Genomic DNA, 21,865 nt, shown 5'->3' with positions numbered 1-21,865 from the left:
CAAGGTAAAAGGCAACAGCAGAGATGATTCCCTGTGAAACCAGCTCTCTCCTCCCTCCTGCCCCACACCCCCACCATGGCAGCATAGTTTCCAACCAGGTGATCTTGGATGCAATGGAGGCATCAGCCATCCTTGTACTCCCCAGTGGGGAAACCAGTGACTGCAGTGACACCAGCAACAGCAAGTCATCAGTAACCCTCAGAGGTGCAGGCCGCAATGATGAGAGTACCAGCAATACCCCGAATAGAGGCAGTGGAGAGTGGAACATGCAGATCCTCAGATATAGCCAGAGGAAACGCAGATAAAAGAAACCAAAACTAGTGCTATAGTGCCACCTACTGAAAAACAAAAGAGAGGTCTCTAATCTCCAACCAATTGAAAAATTTGAATCTAAACAAACAAAGCTATACCTAAATAGGAAAAGTGTCTGCTACAACAAATGAACCAGCAGAGGAATAACTCAGCGAGAACCATGAAAAACATGGTGACATGATATCACAAAAAGAAAATGACACTTCTGCAGAAACCAAATATAAAGTCATGGAAGATTGTGATCTAACTGATAAAGAATTCAAAATACCTATCATGAAGAAACTCAGTGAGCTACAAAAAAACTCAGAAAGGCAGTTCACTGAGCTCAAGTATAAAATTAATAGAAAGACTACTTTACCAAAGAGATTGACAGTCTAAAAAAGAACCAAACAGAAATTCTGAAGCCGAAGAACTCAATAAATGAGATGAAGAATGTAACAGAAAGCATTGGAAATAGAGCAGACCATATGGAACACTGTATTCAGAAACACTATCCTTCAGATATGATGGAGAAACAAAAGCTTTTCCAGAAAAACAAAAGCTGAGGGAGTTCATTGCCACTAGACCTGCCTTACAAGAAATGATGAAGGGAGCCCTCATACCTGAAACAAAAAGGCAAAGATTTACAAAGCCTTAAGCAAGGAAATGAATAGACAGACAAAAATCAGAAAATCACAGCTCCCTATCAGAAGAGGTTAGCAAACAATTATAACATAAAAGATAAAGGGGAAGAAAACATCAAAAATAACTATAAACACTTGAATTTAATCACAAACTGACAAGACAAAAAAGAATAATTTGTGACAACAATAACGCAGAAGGGGAAGAAGAAAGGGATGGAACCTGCTTAGGCTAGTGGAGATAAGAGGCTATCGGAAAAAGGACTGTCTCATCTATCAGATCTTTTATACAAACCTCATGGTAACCACTAATCAAAAAATCAGAGCAGAGTCACAAATCATAAATGAAGAGAAAGCTGAGAAACCCATCACAGAAAACCACCAAACTGACATGGCAGTCAGAAATACAAAGGGCAAGAAACAATGGAAATACAGGAAACTGGAAAACAAGAGATAAAATAGTAGCATTAAGCCCTTATATATGAAGAATCACTGTAAATGTAAATGGATTGAATTCTCCAATCAAAAGACACAGAGTGGCTAGACGGATTAAAAAAAACAAGACCTAACAAGAAGCTGCCTCCAGGAAACACATCTCAGCTCTAAAGACAAACACAGGCTCAGAGTGAAGGGATGGAAGATGATACTCCAAGCAAATGACAAGCAAAAGAAAGCAGGTGTAGCCATATTTATATCAGACAAAGCAGACTTCAAGATAAAAAAGAGTGGTAGACAAAGAGGGGCATTATATAACGATAAAAGGACATTCCACCAAGAGGACATAACAATTATTAATATATATGCACCTACCAGAGAAACACCAAAGTATATAAAACAACTATTAACAGACCTAAAGGGAGAAATTAACAGCAACACAATAATAGTAGGGGACCTCACACCCCACTTACATAAATGGATAGATCATCAAGGCAGAAAGTCAACAAGGAGGCAGTGGCCTTAAATAAAAAACTAGACCAGATGGACTTAATAGATATATATAGAACATTCCATCCCAAAACAGAAGAATACACATTCTTCTCAAGTGCACACGGAACATTCTCAAAGATAGACCATATGTTGGGAAACAAGTCAAGTGTCAATAAATTTAAGATGACCGAAATCACATCAAGTATCTTTTCTGACTACAATGCTATGAAATTAGAAATCAACAAGGAAAAGGCTGGGAAAGTCACAAATATTTGAAGAGTAAACAACATGCCACTGAACTACCATTGGATCAAAGAAGAAATAAAAAAAATACCTGGAAACAAGTGAAAATGAAAACACAGCATACTAACTCTTATAGGATGCATCAAAAGTGGTTCTAAGAAGGAAATTTGTAGCAATACAGGTCTACCTCAACAAACAAGAAAAATCTCGTGAGTAATTTTTTTTTTTTAAAGTCAAGGTAGAGAGAACTTTATACTTATTATTATTTTTTTAATGAATTCCTTTTGGGTGAGGAAGATTGACCCTGAGCTAACATCTGTTGCCAATCTTCCTCTTTTTTTCCTCCACAAAGCCTCAGTACATAGTTGTATATCTTTGTTGCAAGTCAATCTAGTTCCTTCAGGTGGGAAGCCACCACAACATGTCTTGATGAGCATGCTTCTCATGTAGTTCTGTGTCCAGGATACAAACGAGTGAACCTTGGGCCACTGAAGCAGAGCACCGGAACTTAACCACTTGGTCATGGGCCCAACCCCTCAAATAAGTAATCTTAAAATACACCTTAACAAAACTAGAAAAAGAAGAACAAACAAAGCCCAAAGTCAGCAGAAGGAGGGAATAATAAAAATTAGAGCAGAAACAATGAATAGAGACTAAAAAAATAATAACAAGGATGAATGAAACTAAGAGCTGGTTCTTTAAGAAGACAAACCCTTAGTCATATTCACTAAGAAAAAAAGAGAGAAGGCTCAAATGAATAAAATTAGAAATGAAAGGAAAAATTACAATGGATACCACAGAAACACAAAAGATTATAAGAGAACACTATGAAAAACTATATGCTAACAAATTGGATAACCTAGAAGAAATGGATAAATTCTTAGAATGATACAACCTCGTAAAACCTAATAAAGAAGAAATAAAGAATGTGAATAGATCAATCACAAGTAAAGAGATTGAAACAGTAATCAAAAACTTCCCAAAAAACAGAAGTTCAGGACCAGATGGCTTCTCTGGAGAATTCTACCAAACATTCAAAGATTTAATTTCTATCCTTCTCAAACTATTCCAAAAAATTGAAGACGACGAGATGCTTCCTAACTCATTCTACAAGGCCAATATTACCCTGACACCAAATCCAGACAAGGACAACATGAAAAAGGAAAATTACAGGCCAATATCACTGATGAAAGTAGATGCAAAATCCTCAACAAAATATTGAATTCTGTTCAATACAGGAAATTGAATACAGCAATACATTAAAAGGATCATACCATGATCAAGTGAGATTTATTCCAGGGATGCAAGGATGATTCAACATCCACAAATCAATCAATGAGATGCACTACATTAACTAAGTGAAAAATAAAAACCACATGATCATCTCAATACATGCAGAGAAAGCATTTGACAGGATTCTGCATCCATTTATGGCAAAAACTCTCAATAAAAAAGGTATATAAGGAAAGTACTCCAACATAGTAAAGGCCATATATAAGAAACCCACTGCTAACATCATACTCAATGGTGAAAAACTGAAAGCTATCCCTCTAAGAACAGGAACAAGACAAGGATGCCCACTCTCACCACTCTTATTCAGAATAGTATTGTAAGTCCTAGCTAGAGCAATTAGGCAAGAAAGAGAAATAAAATGTATCCAAGTTGGAAAGGAAGAAGTAAAACAGATGATATAGTTTTATATATAGAAACCCCAAAGAATGTACCAAAAACACTATTAGAAATAATAAATAAATGTACTGAAGTTGCAAGATACAAAATCAACATACAAAAATCAGGAGCATTTCTATACACTAACAACAAACTAGCAGAAGGAGAAATCAAGAATACAATCCCATTTGCAATTGCAACAAAAGAATAAAATACCTAGGAATAGATTTAACCAAGGTGAAAGACCTGTATATGGAACACTATAAGATATTGTTGAAAGAAATCGAAGAAGACCTAAAGAAATGTAAAATTATTCCATGGTTATGGATTGGAAGGATAAACATAGTTAAAATGTCCATATTACCTAAAGCAATCTACAGATTCAATGCAACCCCTATCAAAATCCTGATGACATTTTTCAAAGAAATAGAACTAAGAATCCTAAAATTTATATGGAACAAGAAAAGACTCCGAATAACCAAAACAATCCTGAGAAAAAAGAAGAAAGCTGAATGTATCACACTCCCTGATTTCAAAGTATACTACAAAGCTATAGTAATCAAAACAGTGTGGTACTGACAGAAAAACAGACATAGAGATCAATGGAACAGAATTGAGAGCCCAGAAATAAACCCACACATTTATGGACAGCTAGTTTACAACAAAGAATGGAGAATGGAGATACAATGCACATACAATGGAGAAAGGAAAGTCTCTTCAGTAAATAGTGTTGGGAAAGCTGGACAACCATGTGGAAAATAATGAAAGTAGACCACTATCTTACACCATTCACAAAAATTAACTCAAAAGGGATTAAAGACTTGAATATAAGACCTGAAACCAGAAAACTAGAAGAAAACATAGGCAGTATGCTCTTTGACATTCGTCTTAGAAATATCTTTTTGGATATGTCTCCTCAGGCAAGGGAAACAAAAGAAAAAATAAACAAATGGGACTACATCAGAACAAAAAGCTTCTGTACAGCAAAGGAAACCATTAACAAAATAAGAAAACTTATCAGTTGAGAGAGGATATTTGAAAATCACGTATCTGATAGGAGGTTAATATCCAAAATATATAAAGAACTCATATAACTTAACAACAAAAGCAACCCAATTTTAAAATGAGCAGAGGAGTGACATCAGCAACATGGTGGAGTGAGCAGTTCTCTTTGTCTCTCCTCCTTTGAGCTACAACTAAATGGACATTCATTGATCAATGGAGGATAGCCACACAACACATCAAGATGCCTGAGAGACCCATCCAGCTATACATCTGGAGGTGGATGGACTACCCCCAGGGAGATGGTGGAGATAGGTGAGCACTCTCTGGTCCCCAGGCTGCCCAGTACCTGCATGTGACTGCTCTCTTGGCTGAAGTGCTCATACCACCACCGTGACCCCAAGAGTGGGTGTCTACCTTGGCGTGACTGTGGAAACATGTGATGTCAGCCCTGAGCTCCCACATGATCACTGTCTGGTCCAGAGGGAAAACCCACAGTCCCACTGTGGTCCCAGGGAGTGGCTCTGGCTTGGACCCAGTGGGGGGTCCCGCCCACCAAGCACAAGAGCTGGTGCAACCTAAGCGCAGACCTAGGAGCAGATGGCAGCATATCTGAGGCTGGGTGAATGAGCTATGGCTACTGCAAATGCCTGCAGTGCCATTGCAGCTGCAAAGGAGGGAGTTTGGCTTGGCAGGACTTTGATAGCATGTGGCAGCAGCCCTGAGCCCCTATGTGATCACTCTCTCGACCGGTGGCAGAGTGCACAGTCCCACCATGATCCTAGGGAGTGGCTCTGGCTTGGTCCCAGTGGGGAGGCTGTGCCCACCAAGCACAATAGCTGGTACAACCTAGGACCAGATGGCAGTGGAGCTGCAAGTCTAGGCAAACAAGCCCCAGCTACCGTGAACATCCATAGTACTGCTGTGGTCCTGAAGTGGGGAGCACATCTGGGTGGGACTGTGGGAGCAGGTGGCAGCATTCCGGAGACCCACATGATTGCTTTGCCATTTGATGGGAGACCCCACAGGGCCACTGCAATCCCAAGGAGTGGACAAGGCTCGGTCAGGCACAGCTGATGGGGATCCTGGTAGGCTCAGATTACACAGCTCCCGCCCCTCCCCCCAGTGATGGCAAGTGGAAGCTGTGGCCAAATACTATCTCTATGCAGAGGCACAAATCCACGCTGTCATGCAGAATGGAAAAATATATTAAATCTCCAGACCAGAAGGAAAATGATAAGTACCCAGGAATCAATCCTGAAGGCACTGAAATTTATAATCTAAATGACAGAGAATTCAAAATAGCTATCATAAAAAACTCAATAAGTTAAAAGAAAATATAGATAGACAGTTCAATGAAATCAGGAATAAATTTAATGAATAGAGGGAATTATTCACAAAAGAGATTGAAATTATAAAGAAGAACCAATCAGAAATGTTGGAGATGAAAAGCAAATGGATGAGATAAAGGAAAATCTGGACTCCTTGAACAATAAAGCTGGTATTATGGAGGAACAAATCAGCAGTCTTGAGGGCAGAAATATAGAAATGCTTCAGATGGAGGAGGAGCAAGAACTACAACTAAAAAGAAATCAAAAAATTCTCCAAGAAATATCTGACTCAATTGGAAATGCAACATAAGAATTATAGGTATTACAGAGGGAGAAGAGGAGGAGAATGGAGCAGAGAGCTTGTTCAAAGAAATAATAGCTGAGAACTTACCAAACCTGGGGAAGGAGCAGGAAATACAAGTGACAGAAACCAATAGATCTCCAAACATTATCAGTGTAAAAAGACCTTCTCCAAGGCATATAGTAGTAAAGCTGGCAAAAGTCAATGATGAGGAAAAAATATTAAGGGTAGTAAGGCAGAAGAAAACAATTTACAAAGGAACCCCTATCAGGCCTTCAACAGTTTTCTCAGCAGAAATCTTAGCAGGCTAGGAGAGAGTGGAATGACACATTCAAAATTCTGAAAGACAAAAACTTTCAGCCAAGAATACTCTATCCAGCGAAAATATCCTTCAGATATGATGGAAACATAAAAACTTTCCCAGATAAACAAAAGCTAAGGGAGTTCATCACCACAAGTCCCCCCACACAAGAAATCCTCAAGAGGGTCCTCATACTTGAAAAAAAAAAAAAAGGTTACAAAACCCTGAGGAAGGAGATAAATAGATAGACAAAATCAGAAAATTATAGCTCTCTATCAGAACAGGTTAGCAAACACTTAACTGTAACATTAAAGATAAAGGGAAGGAAAACACCAAAAATAAATATAATCTTGTCATTTTAACCACAGACTCACAACACAAGATAGCATAAGATGTAACGATAACAACTTAGAAGGGGCAGAGGAAAGAGATGGAATCAGCTTAGTCTAAGGAATAAGAGGCTATCAGAAAATGGACTGTCTCCTCTACAAGGTTTTATTTATACAAACCTTATGGTAACCACTAAAAAAATAATTAGAACAGAGACAAAAATAATAAATAAAGCTAAAACTAAGAAAACCAGCATAGAAAACTACCTAACCAAATTAGTAGTCTGAAATATGTGGGACAAGAAACAAAGAAAATGCAGAAGAACCAGAAAACAAGCAATAAAATGGTAGCATTAAGCTCTCATATATGAATAATCACTCTAAACGTAAATTGATTGAATTTTCCAATCAAAAGACACTAAGTGGCAGGATGGATTAAAAAACAACACCCAACCATATACTGCCTCCAGGAAACACATCTCAGCTCCAAAGACAAGCATAGGCTCAGAGTGAAGGGATGGAGATGATACTCCAATCTAATAATGAACAAAAGAAAGCAGATGTTGCCATACTTATATCAGACAAAGTAAACTTCAGGATAAGACAGGTAAAGAGAGACAAAGAGGGGCAGCATATAATGATAAAAGAGACACTCCACCAAGAAGACATAACACTTATAAATGTCTATGCTCTCAACACAGGAGCACCAAAGTACATAAAGCAACTACTGAGAAAACTAAAAGGAAATATTAATAACAACACTATAATATAGGGAATGTCAACACCCCACTTACACAATGGATAGACCATCCAGACAGAAAGTCAACAAGGAAATTGTGGATTTAAATGAAAACCTAGACCAGATGGACTTAATAGATATATATAGAACACTTCATCCTAAAACAGCAGATTACACATTCTTCTCAAGTGTGCATGGAACATTCTCAAGGATAGACTATATTTGGGGAAACAAGGCAAGCCTCAATAAATTTAAGAAGATTGAAATTATATCAAGCATCTTTTCTGACCATAATGCTATGAAACTAGAAATCAATTACAAGAAAAAACTGGGAAAGGGACAAAGATGTGGAGACTAAACAACATGCTACTGAACAAACAATGGATCATTGAAGAAATCAAAGGAGAAATCAAAAAGTATCTGGAGACAAATGAAAATGAAAACACACCACACCAACTCGTATGGGATGCAGCAAAAGCAGTCCTAAGAGGGAAGTTCATTGCAATACAGGCTCACCTTAGCAAACAAGAAAAATCTCAGATGAGCAATCTCAAACTACACCTAACATAATTAGAAAAAGAAAAACAAACAAAGCCCAAAGTCAGTAGAAGGAGGGAAATAATAAAAATTAGAGGAGTAAGAAATGAAATTGAAACAAAAAAGACAGTAGAAATGATCAATGAAACAAAGAGCTGGTTCTTTGAAGAAGATAAACAAAATTGACAAATCCTTGGCCAGACTCATTAAGAAAGAAAGAGAGAAAGCTCAAATGAAATTAGAAATGAAAGAAGAGAAATTACAGTGGATACCACAGAAATACAAAGGATTATAAGAGAATACCATGAAAAACTATATGTCAACAAATTGGGCAATCTAGAATAAATGGATAAATTCTTAGACTTGTACAACCTCCCAAAACTGAATAAAGAAGAAATAGAGAATCTGAATAGACCAATCACAAGTAAAGATATTGAAACAGTAATAAAAAAAACTCCCCAAAAATAAAAGTCCAGGACCAGATGGCTTCTCTGGAGAATTCTACCAAACATTCAAAGAAGATTTAATACCTATCCTTCTCAAACTCTTCCAGAAAATTGAGGAAGATGGAACACTTCCTAACACATTCTATGAGGTGAATATCACCCTGATCCCAAAGCCAGACAAGGACAAAACAAAGAAGGAAAATTACAGGCCAATATCACTGATGAACATAGACACAAAAATCTTCAACAAAATATTGGCAAACCAAATACAGCAATACATTAAAAAGATTATACACCATGGTCAAGTGGGATGTATACTAGGGACACAGGGATGGTTCAACATTTGCAAATCAATCAATGTGATACACCACATTAACAAAATGAGGGTCAAAAGCCACATGATCATCTCAATAGATACAGAGCAAGCATTTGACAAGATCCAACATCCATTTATGATAAAAACTCTTAATAGAATGAGTATAGAAGGAAAGTACCTCAACATAATAAAGGCCATATATGACAAACCCACTGCCAACATCATACTCAGTGGGGGAAAATTGAAAGCCATCCCCCTGAGAACAGGAACAAGACAAGGGTGCCCACTCTCACCACTCTTATTCAGCATAGTACTGGAGGTTTTGGCCAGAGATGTTAGGCAAGAAAAAGAAATAAAAGGAATCCAAATAGACAATGAAAAGGTGAAATTCTTGCTGTTTGCAGACAACATGATTTTACATACAGGAAACCCTAAAGAATCCATTGAAAAACTATTAGAAATAATCAACAACTATAGCAAAGTTGCAGGGTACAAAATCAACTTACAAAAATCACTTGTATTTCTCTACTCTAATAACGAACTAACAGAAAGAGAACACAAGAACACAATTCCATTTACAAACACAACAAAAAGAATAAAATATCTTGGGATGAACTTAACCAAGGAGGTGAAAGACCTGTATAATGAAAACTATAAGACATTACTGAAAGAAATTGATGATGACATAAAGAAATGGAAAGATATTCTAGGCACATGGGTTGGAAGAATAAACATCATTAAAATGTCCATATTACCTAAAGGAATCTACAGATTCAATGCAATCCCAATCAGAATCCCAGTGACATTCTTCACGGAAATAGAACAAAGAATCTTGAAATTCTCATGGGGTAACAAAAGACCCTGAATAGCTAAAGCAATCCTGAGAAAAAAGAACAAAGCTGGAGGCATCGCAATCCCTGACTTCAAAATATACTACGAAACCATAGTAATCAAAACTGCATGGTACTGGTACAAAAACAGGCACACAGATCAAGGGGATAGAAGTGAAAGCCAAGAAATAAAACCACACATCTATGGACAGTTAATCTTCAACAAAGGTGCTAAAAACAGACAGTGGAGAAAGGAAAGTCTCTTCAATAAATGGTGTTGGGAAATCTGGGCAGCCACATACAAAAGAATGAAAGTAGACCATTATCTTATACTATACACAAAAATAAACTCAAAATGCATTAAAGACTTGAAGATAAGACCTGAAACCATAAAACTTCTAGAAGAAAATATAGGCAGTATACCCTTTGACAACAGTCTTAAAAGGATCTTTTCAAATACCATGTCTTCTTGGACAAGGGAAACAAAAAGAAAAAATAAACAAGTGGGACTTCATCAGACTAAAGAGCTTCTGCAAGGCAAGGGAAACCAGGATCAAAATGAAAAGACAACCCACCAATTGAGAGAAAATATTTGCAAATCATATATCTGACAAGGGGTTAATCTCCATAATATATAAAGAACTCACACAACTCAACACCAAGAAAACAAACAACTTAATAAAAAAATGGGTGCATGATGTGAACAGACATTTCTCCAAAGAAGATATACAGACAGCCAATAGGCACATGAAAAGATGTTCAACACTGCTAATCATCAGGGAAATACAAATCAAAACTACACTAAGATATCATCTTACATCCATTAGAATGACTATAATAACCAAGACAACCAATAACAAATGCTGGAGAGGTTTTGGAGAAAACAGAACACATACACTGCTAGTGTGAATGCAAACTGGTGCAGCCACTCTGGAAAACAGTATGGAGATTTATCAAAAAATTAAAAATAGAAATACCTTATGACCCAGCTATCCCACTACTGGGTATTTATCCAGAGAACTTGGAATCAACAATTCAAAGAAACTTATGCATCCCTATGCTCATTGCAGCATTATTCACAGTAGCCAAGATGTGGAAGCAACCCAAGTGCCCACTGATTGATGATTGGCTAAAGGAGATGTGGTATATATACACACACACACAATGAAATACTACTCACCCATAAAAAAGACAAAATTGTCCCATTTGCAATAACATAGATGGAGCTTAAGGGTATTATGTTAAGCAAAGTAAGCCAGACAGAGAAAGGCAAACACCATATGATTTCACTCAGATGTGGAAGATAATCAAACACACGGACAAAGAGAACTGTTTAGTGGTTACCGGGGGGAAGGGGGTCAGGGGTTGGGCACAAAGGGTGAAGGGGCACACTTATATGGTGACTGACAAATAATCATGTCCAACTGAAATTTCACAATGTTGTAAACTATCACAATCCCAATATAAAAAACATGAGCAGAGAATCTGAACAGGCATTCTTCCAAAGAAGATATAAAGATGGCCAACAGGCACATGAAGAGATATTATGGAAATTTAAATCAAAACTACAATGAGATATGACCTCACACATGTCAGAATGGCTATTATTAAAATGACAAGAAATAACAAGTGTTGGAGAGGATGTGCAGAAAAGGGAACCCTTGTAACACTGCTGTGGGAATGTAAATTGGTGTAGCCACTATGGAAAACAGTATGGAGATTCCTCAAAAAATGAAAAATAGAACCACATGAGCCAGTGATTCCAGTTCTGAGTATTTATCCAAAGAACATGAAAGCACTAATTCGAAAAGATATATGCATCCCTGTGTTCGTTGCAGCATTATTCACAATAGCCAAGGTTTGGAAACAACCTAAGTGCCCATTAACAGATGAATTAATAAAGATATGGTATATACACCCAGTGGAATACTACTCAACCATAAAAAAGATGAAATCTTGCCATTTGCGACAATGTGGATGGTTCTTGAGGGTATTATGCTAAATGAAATAAGTCAGATGTAGAAAGAGAAGTACTATTTGATTTCACCCATATGTGGAAGATAAAACAACAACAAGCAAATGCATAGATATAGAGAACAGATTGGTGGTTACCAGAGGGGAAGTGTAGTCGGGGGAGGATGAAAGGAGTGAAGGGGGACATTTGTATGGTGATGAATGGAAACTAGACTTTTGGTGGTAAACAAGATGTAGGCTATACAGAAGCCAAAATATAATGATGTACATCTGAAATTTATACAAGTTTATAAAACCAATGCTACCTCAATAAGAAGAAAAAGCTATTTAGCTTTCCTCAGCCCCGATGTCAATTTGCATACACAAACACATCAAAAAGCTCAGCAGAACAAACGCCTCACCATTTAACAGCATAAACCCACCCCATGAAGCAGTTGCAAAAATAAACAAACAAATACCCTTGGAGATTTGCAAAGCACGCAAACACATTTGTGGTTCAAGAGAGTAGTCTGAGCACCAGTGATTGTTTCCTCTTCCTTCTGAGACCCCACTAAAATGACGGAAAAGGAATATAACAGCAAAGAAAATGGCAGGGAAGATGGGTGGCAGGTACATAGACTTCAACAAATTTCTAGAAGTAGATGACGTACATTGATAGCTCAACAGAGTGGAGGAACCATAGCCCAGAACATAGGCAATGGCAGTGAGAGCCAGTCTTCCTGGCAAAATCCCGGAGAGGCTCTGAGTTTATAATTAGCAAGTACTGAGGACAGACATGAAAAGTAGACTTAAAAACTGGAGAGTCTGTAGAAGGTCTTTCTGTGCAGAAGCTGACACCAGTCACTCCCCAACTTACCTCCAGGAGGGAGAGTGACTGGCACTCACCTCTAGGCAAACAACACACACACACGCACAAACACACACACACACGCACAAACACACACACACAGCAAAAACCCGGAAGGCTCATTCTATAGAAATCCAATAAATCTCCAGGAGAACTGAGTGTGTTTAGTGTGATGTTGACATCCCAGCATAAAACTTTTGTCATTCTGACATTTACAAACCCTCCCCCGACCCATTCCCCCAAGAATTGCCCACCCACTCACCCCACAGTAAAGCCTGCCAGAAGACCTCACTCATTCTTACTATTTAACAGGGCTGTCTCTCAGGGAAACAGATACAGCAACAGTGGAAACCAGTTCAATTACTGAGATTAATCAACTTGATCTTTTATTCCATAAACAGGCAACCAGGAGCACCAGGATTGTGCTGACAGCTAGAAGTATGGGAAAGAGACAAGATAAACAGAATAAGTGACTCCGGACAACAGCAAATTGTAATGGCACAGTAGAATATTTAAAAATTCTGATTCTATCCTCAGGAAGATGTGGGAAGGTATGACCTTTATAAAACAAGAAAGGTTGCTAGTGGAAAGACACAATTAGAAACTAAGAAATAGCTTTTGGAAATTAAACATATGATAGTTAAAATAAGATATTCAAGAGACAACTTGGAAGATCAAATCAAAAGAGCCCCTAAAATGTAGAGCAAAAATACAAAGATATGGAAAGAATAAATAAAAGACATAGATCAGCCCAAGAGGTTTTTATGATGAAGACTGATGATTGTCCTTCAAAATCTGTTCACCCATTTTGGGGGGCACTTAACTAACCAACATTTCCAAGTCTCCTTTGCAGTAAAGTATAATAATATGATTTAAGTTCTTGCCAATGGAAAATGAGCAGAAATGGTATGTGACGTTTCTGGGTCTAGCCTCAGGAAAGCAGGCATGCCTTCACTTCACTTTCTTTTCCCTTTTCACCAGCTGTAACCTGCAGGAACCCAGCTTTGATGACTGAAGACTATACAATGTCCTAGTGTAGCCTTACCAGATAAAACATAGGACACCCAGTTAAATTTGAATTTCAGATAAACAATGAATCATTTTTAGTACAAGTATGTCCCAGATACTTCATCCTAGTGGATGGCAGAGCAACAGGATAAAAGGAACTGGGTTCTTGAATTTATCATGTAGCAATGCTACCCTGCTCACCTCACAACCCTTAGTGAGAGAGAAACACACTTTTTTGCACTCCAAGCCACTGCTTTGTTGGGTCTTTTTTATGACATCCTAACCTTTCACCTTAACTAATACTTAGAAGTGAATTTCTTCCATAACATGACTGTGGCCCATCTTATCATATATGGTGTCTTACTTTTACCATTGGTCATTTTTTCCCCCACATTTTAACATCTCCAAAATTGGAACATGTGCAATAATTGATGCTGCTTTAGAGAAATGAAATATCACACTACAAGAAAGAGATAAGGCCATGATCTCAGCAAGATGGTGTGATAGGAAGTCCTAGCCTTCATCTCCAACAGAGACACTGACTTAACAACAATGTATGGATCAAAATACCTTTATGAGAACTCCAGAAACCCATAGGCCGTCACAGCTCAGTTTGGGTTGTTCTTTGGGAGGGTGGCGGGTAAGGTGGGGAGAAAAGCAGATCATGCATCCAATGTTCTGGCTTTGCAGAGGGCCGCCAGAGGGAGTGGTTTCTGTATCATCTGATTTGGAGTACTGATGGGGAGCCAAAATACTTCAGATGCCACTGAGCACAACATACTGTTCGATGCTGCTGTGTCAGGTGGCTTGGTGCCGTGGCACCAGAGAACCTGCAGTACCACGGACAGACACCAGAGGGAGCAAGAGATTATGGAAAGAGAAACCACCTGAAAAAGAAACCAGCAAACCTCTCTGATTGGGAAATAGCTACACAAGCTCAGAGAAGTTGTATCCACCAAAAAGTTTTCACAGGTCCTCAGAATCTCTAGCTAGGCTGATTATTGAGGGTCTTCCCTTGCCTGAAGCCAGTCCATAAGAAAATCAGGATAATGATGCATGAACAAAATGAGAATATCAACAAAGAGATAGAAACTATAAAAAAGAAGCAAGCAGGAATTCTGAAACTGAAGAATACACTAACTGAAACTGAAAAATCCATTAGAGGGGTTCAACATCACACTTCATCAAACAGAAGAAAGAATCAGCAAACTTGAAGACAGGCCATTTGACATTACCAAGTCAGAGGAACAGAAGCCAAAAAGAATGAAGAAAAATGAAGAAAGCCCTAAGGGACTTATAGGATACTATAAAGCAGGCCAATATATACATTATGGGAGTTCCAGAAGAAGCAAGGAGAGAAAAAGGGGCAGAGCGCTTATTTGAAGAAATAATGGCCAAAAAACTCCCAAAACTAAGGAAGGAAATGGACATTCAAATTCAAGATGGTCGAAGGACTCCAAGTACGATGAATCCAAAGAGGCCTCATCAAGACACATTATAATCAAACTGTCAAAAGTCAAAGACAAAGAGAGAATCTTGGAAGCAACTGGCTACATACAAGGGAGCACCCATAGAATTATCAATGTATTCTCAGCAGAAACCCCACAGGTCAGAAGTGAGTGGGATGATATATTCAAGGCACTGCAAGGAAAAGCCTGCCAACCAATAATACTCTACCTGCAAAAACCATCTTTCAAAATGAAGGAGAAATAAGGACTTTCCCAGAAAAACAAAAGCTGAGGAAATTCATCACCACTAGATATGTCTTACAAGAAATCTCAAAGGGAGTCCACAAGCTGAAACAGAAGGATTCTAGACAGAAACATGAAAGCATAGGAAAATATACAGCTGTTGGTAAAGGTAAAAATATAAAGAAATAGAGAATATTGTAATATTGTAACGGTGTTCCAAAAAGCACTTATAGTATAGGATTTAAAAGATAAATGAGTAAAAATAACTCTAACTATAAAACTATGTTAATGAACACAGTTTGTATAAAGATGTAGTTTGTGACATCAGTAACATAAAATGGAAGGTGGGGAGATGCAAAAGAGTTGGGGTTTTGTATACGATTGAAGTTGTTATCAGCTTAAAATAGATTATTATAACTAGAAGATGTTTTGTGTAAGCCCTATAGTAACCACACACACACACACTCACACACACAAAATACCTATAGAAGATACACACAAAAAAAATGAAAAAGGAATCAAAGCAGGTCAATACAAAAAACCAACACACACAAGGAATGCAGAAAGAGAGGAAAAGGGACAAAATAGCTACAAGACAGAAAATGAACAAAATGGCAATAGTAACTCCTTCCCTTTTAGTAATTATTTTAAATATAAAGGGATAAACTCCTCAATCGAAAGACATAGAGTGGCTGGGTGGATTTAAAAACAAAAAACCAAAGAATGATACCCAACTATATGCTGTCTGCAACAGAGTCACTTTACATATAAAGACACACATAAGCTGAAAGTCTAAAGAAGAAAAAAGATTCCATGCAAATAGTAACCAAAAGAGAGCAAAAGTGGCCATATTTATATCAGATAAAATAGACTTTAAGTCAAAAACTGTCACAAGAGACAAAGAAGGCCATTATATAATGATAAAAGGCTCGATTCACTAGGAAGATATAATAATTATAAATATATATGCACTTAACATTAGAGCACCAAAATATATGAAACAAACATTGTCAGAACTGAAGAGAAAAATAGTAACACAATAATAGTAGGATATTTCAATACCCCACTTTAAATAATGGGTAGAACAGCTAGACAAAAGATCAATAAGGAAACAGGTGACATGAACAACGCAATAAACCAAATGGACCTAACAGACATATACAGAACATTTCCCCCAACATCAGCAGAATACACATTCTTCTCAAGTACACGTGGAACATTCCCCAGGATAGATCACATGTTAGGCCACAAAGCAAGTCTTAACAAAGTTAGGAGGATTGGAATCATACTAAGTATCTTTTCTGACTAGAGTGGAATGAAACTAGCAATCAGCAACAGAAGGAAAATTGGAAAATTCACAAATATGTGGAAATTAAACAAAACACTTTTGAATAACCAATGGATGAAAGAAGAAATCACAAGGGAAATCATAAAATATCTTGAGACAAGTGAAAATGAAAACACAGCATACCAAAATTTATGGGATATAGAAAAGCAACACTAAGAGGGAAGTTTGTAGCAGAACATGCCTACATTAAAAAAGAAGAAAGATCTCAAATCAGCAACTCACTTTATGCCTCAAGGAACTAGAAAAAGAAGAAAAAACTAAACCCAAAGTTATCTTCTGATAACTGAAGATTAGAGTAGAAATAAATGAAATAGAGATTAGAAAAAGTCAACAAAACTGGGAATTGACTTCTTGAAAAGGTCAACAAAATTGACAAACCCTTAGCTAGGCTAAGTAAGAAAAAAGAGAAGACTCAAATAACAAAAATCAGAAATGAAAGAGGAGACATTGCAACTAATGCCACAGAAGCAAAGAGGATCATAAAAGACTACTATGAACAAGTATACTCCAACAAATTGGATAACCTAGAAGAAATGGATAAATTCTTGGAAACATAAAACCCACCAAGACTGAATCATGAAGAAATAGAAAATATGAACAAATCAGTAACTATTAAGATTGAATCAGTAATCAAAATGCTCCCAACAAAGAAAAGTCCAGGATCAGATGGTTTTATAGGAGAATTCTACCAAATATTTCAGGAGGAATTAATGCCAATGCTTCTCAAATTCTTCCAAAAAATTGAAGAGGAAAGGACATGTCCAAACATTTTATGAGGCCAGCATTACCTTGATACCAAAGAAAGACACTACAAGAAAAGAAAAAACTACAGACCAATATCCCTCAAGAACATGATGTAAAAATCCTCAACAAAATACTAGCAAACAGAATTTGAGAGCACATTAAAAGTATTATATATCATGACCAAGTTATATTTATCCCCAGGATGCATGGTGTGAAAATCAATAAATGTAATATACCACTAACAGATGAAGGACAAGAATCACATGAGCATCTCAACTTTGCAGAAAAAGTATTGGACAAAACTCAACATCCTATCATGATAAAAACACACAACAAACTAAGTATAGAAGCAATGTACCTCAACATAATAAAGACCATATATGAAAAGCCTACAGGGAACATCATACTCAACAGTGAAAAGCTGAAAGCTTTTCCTCCAAGATTAGGAACAAGGCAAGGATGCCCACTCTTACTACTTTTATTCAACCATAGTACTTGAAGTCCTAGCCAGAGAAATTACAGAGATTAGATAGATAGATAGATAAAAGGCATCCAAATTAGAAAGGAAAAAGTGAAATTATCTCTGTTTGCAGATGATCTGATCTTATATGTAGAAAACCCTGAAGACTCTACATAAAAAAAAAAACCTGTTAGAACTAATAAACAAATTCAGTTGAAGAATAGAAAATCCACATACAAAAATCAGTTGCGTTTCTATAGACCAACAATGAACTAACTGAAAAGGAAATTAAGAAACAATCCCATTTATAATGCATCAAAAAGAATGAAATACTTAGGATAAACTTGCCCAAGGAGGAAAAAGGCTCATACACTGAAAACAATAAAACAATGCTGAAATAAATTAAAGTAGACACAAATAAATGGAAAGACATCCCATGTTCATGCATTGAAAGATAACATTGTTAAGATATCTATGCCACCCAAAGTGATATATCGGTTCAATTCTATCCCCATCAAAATCTTGGCAATTTTTTACAGAAATAAAAAAATCCTGAAATTCACATGGTACCACGAAAGACTCGCAAAAGCCAAAGCAATCTTGAGAAAGAAGAACAAAGCTGGAGGCATCACACTTTCTCATTTCAAAATATATCACAGAGCTACAGTAATAAAAACAGTATGATATCAGTATAAAGACAGACATATAGAATAATGGAACAGAATAGAGGGCCACGTGTATACAGTCAACTGACCTTTGACAAGAGAGCCAGGAATACACAATGGAAGGGATAGTCTCCTCAACAAATAGTGTTGGGAAAACTGGGTATCCACATGCAAAAGAATGCAATTAGACCCCTATCTTACACCATACACAAAATTCAACTCAAAATGGATTAAAGACTTAAATGTAAGATCTGAAACTGTAAAACCCCTAGAATAAAACATAAGGGAAAATCTTCTTGACACTGGTCTTTGTAATTTCTTGGATATGACACCAAAATCACAGGCAACAAAAGCAAAAATAGACAAGAGGGACAACATCAAACTATAAAAAACTTCTGAACAGCAAAGGGCACTGTCAACAAAATGAAAAGGTAACCTATAGAGTGGGAGAAAATATTGCAAACCCTATATCTGATAAGGGGTTAATAGCCAAAAGATAAAACGAACTCCTACAACTCAATTGCAAAAAAACAAAAACCTGATTAAAAAATGGGTTAGGACTTGAATAGACGTTTCTCCAAAGAAGACATACGAATGGCCGACAGGTATAGGAAAAGGTGCTTGACATCACTAATCATGAGGGAAATGCAAATCAAAACCACAATGAGATGTTACCTCACACCTGTTAGGATGGCCACTATTAACAAAACAAGTGTTGATGAGGATGTGGAGAAACTGGAACTCTTGTGCACTGTTGGTAGAAATATAAAATGGTGCAGCTGCTGTGGAAAACAGTATGGAGATTCCTCAAAAAGTTAAAAATTGAACTACCATGTGATCCAGCAATCCCATTTCTGGGTATCTGTCTAAAAGAATTGAAAGAAGGATCTCAAAGAGATGTCTTTACTCCCAAGTGCATTGCAGCATTGTTCACAATAGCCAAGGTATGGAAAGCCCCTAAATGTCCATCAATGTGGGGTAGATAAAGAAAATGTTGTATATACATACGATGGAATATTAATCAGCCTTAAAAAAAAGTAAATCCCACCATGTCCAACAATATGGATGAGCCTTGAGGACATTACGCTGAGCGAAATAAGCCAGTCATAGTTGGACAGATACTTCGTGATTCTACTTATAAAGTTTCAGTCATGCAGGGTGAATAAGTACTAGAGACAATACAATTCCTTTAGTAACAATAATACAACGTAGTGCCCAGAGTAACAATACTGTTTGTATACTTAAAATTTGGTGAGGGTGAATCCCATGTTAAATGTTCTTACCACAATAAATAAACAAACAAATGCAATGTAAGGACACAGAAAGGTTAAAGTTAAAAGGATTCAAAAAGATAACTCAAGTAATTACTAACCAAAAATAAGAGAAAAAGGGGCCTGTGTGTAGCTATGTTAATATGAGAAGTCACAGATTATAAAGGGAAAAGTATTATTACCAGGTTTAAAAAAAAGGCCATGTAATGATGAGTTCCAATTCAACAGGAATATATAATAATCCTGAAGCCATGAGCACCTAATAAAGCCTCAAAACTTAGATGTGGCCTTATTACTTCTGGGTGGGAGCTCTAAGAATCAGTGTGTTTTGCCACCTGCTTGTGCCTCCCTCTGCCACGGCAATCGAGACTGCCCAGGCAGGCCTTCTCTGTCAGCCTGGGTCCCAGAGGGAGGATGGGGAAAACACTTCCAGCCAATTCATGATGGGCATGACGCACGAGCAAGAAATAAATCTTTAATGGGTTGTTTGCTTTTGACAGCTTTATTGAGGTATAATTGGCATACCATGAACTACACACATTTAAAATGTATAATTTGATAAGTTTTGACACACGTATGCACCCGTAAAGTCATCACCACAGTCAGATAATGAACATATCCATTATCCTCCAAAATCCCTCTCATCTTCATGTTCCATTTGGTTCCAGGTGACTACTGAATCTGCTTTGGTCATTGTAGATTTGGTTGCATTTACTGGAATTTTATAGAAATGGAATCGTACAGTATGTACAGTTGTTTTGTGGGTGCTGGCCCCGTGGCCAAGTGGTTAAGTTCCACACTCCGCCTCGGGGCCCAGGGTTTCACTGGTTAGGATCCTGGGCGCGGACCGAGCACCAGTCATCAAGCCATGCTGAGGCAGTGTCCCACATAGCAGAACCAGAAGGACCTGCAACTAGAATATGCAACTATGTACTGGGGGCTTTGGGGAGAAGAAAGAAAAAAAATTGAAAACAGATGTTAGCTCAGGTGCCAATCTTTAGAAAAGTGTACCATTGTGTTTTAGTTTCATTTCCCAAGTGACTAATGATACTGCAGATCTGTCTACGTGCTTATTCAGTATCCATAAATCATCTGAACAGAAGTGTCTGTTCAAATATCTGCCCATTTTTTATTAAAAAAAGTTTTATTACTCAAAACTTCTGGTCTTTGAAAGACAGTGTTAAGAGAATAAAAAGATGAGCGAGGGAGGGGACAGGGGTGTGACTATAAAGAATAGCACAAGGGAGCTCTTCATGGTGATAGAATAGTTCTGCATCTTGATCGTGCTGGTGGTTACACACATATACACATGTGAAAAAATAACACAGAACTATACACATACGCTGTACCAATATCATATTCCTGGCTTTGATAGTGTATGATAATTATGTAAGAAATGATTGTGAGAAAATAGAAAAAATATGTATTGGTCTCTGTCCTGGTTCCTGGCACAGAGCTCCTAAAACCCTTGGAATTGCCTAAGTGATAAGAGCACTGAGAGCATCTTTTGTTCTAATATTTGGTCTTTGACTCCAGTTCCTAACACAGAGCTCCTGAAACCCTTGGAATTCCCCGGGTGATAAGAGTGTCTTTTGTTTTTGAGATGACTCTGGATGGGGACCAGTCACCAGAAAGACCAAGTCATAATTAAAAGCTTGGAATTTTCAGCCTCACCCACCATTCTCTTCAGAAAGGAGAGGGATGGAAAATGGAGTGAATAACTGATCGTGCCTACATAAGGAAGCCTCCGTAAAAATCCCAATAGCATGGAATTTGAGGAGCTCCCATGGTGGTGAACACATCCATGTACCAGGAGGATGATATACCCTAACTCCACAGGGACAGAAGCTCCTGCGTTCGGGACCCTCCAGACCTTGCCCTACGTGTATCTTCACTGGCTGTTCATGTGTCTCCTTTATCATGTCCTTTAATAAACTAGTAAGCATAAGCAAGTA

General features: G+C 37.5%; 1 protein-coding gene across 2 annotated transcripts in view; it reads left to right on the top strand.

Annotated features, from left to right (window-relative positions):
• Window positions 1-21,865, top strand: part of ZNF691 (zinc finger protein 691) — a 31,233-nt gene extending 9,368 nt beyond the window's left edge. Inside the window, exons 2-3 of one of the 2 annotated variants that reach the window (XR_011436410.1) lie at window positions 13,125-13,274; window positions 21,514-21,865. The gene's annotated coding sequence lies outside the window, so the exon portion shown is untranslated. Of the gene's footprint in view, window positions 1-13,124; window positions 13,489-21,513 lie in introns of those variants that run through there. The other variant, XR_002804902.2, reaches the window with a different exon arrangement.

The sequence above is a fragment of the Equus caballus genome, chromosome 2 (assembly GCF_041296265.1).
Source record: "Equus caballus isolate H_3958 breed thoroughbred chromosome 2, TB-T2T, whole genome shotgun sequence".
NCBI lineage: Eukaryota > Metazoa > Chordata > Mammalia > Perissodactyla > Equidae > Equus > Equus caballus.
Note: the sequence above shows the minus strand (reverse complement) of the source record. Positions and strands in the feature narration are given on the sequence as shown.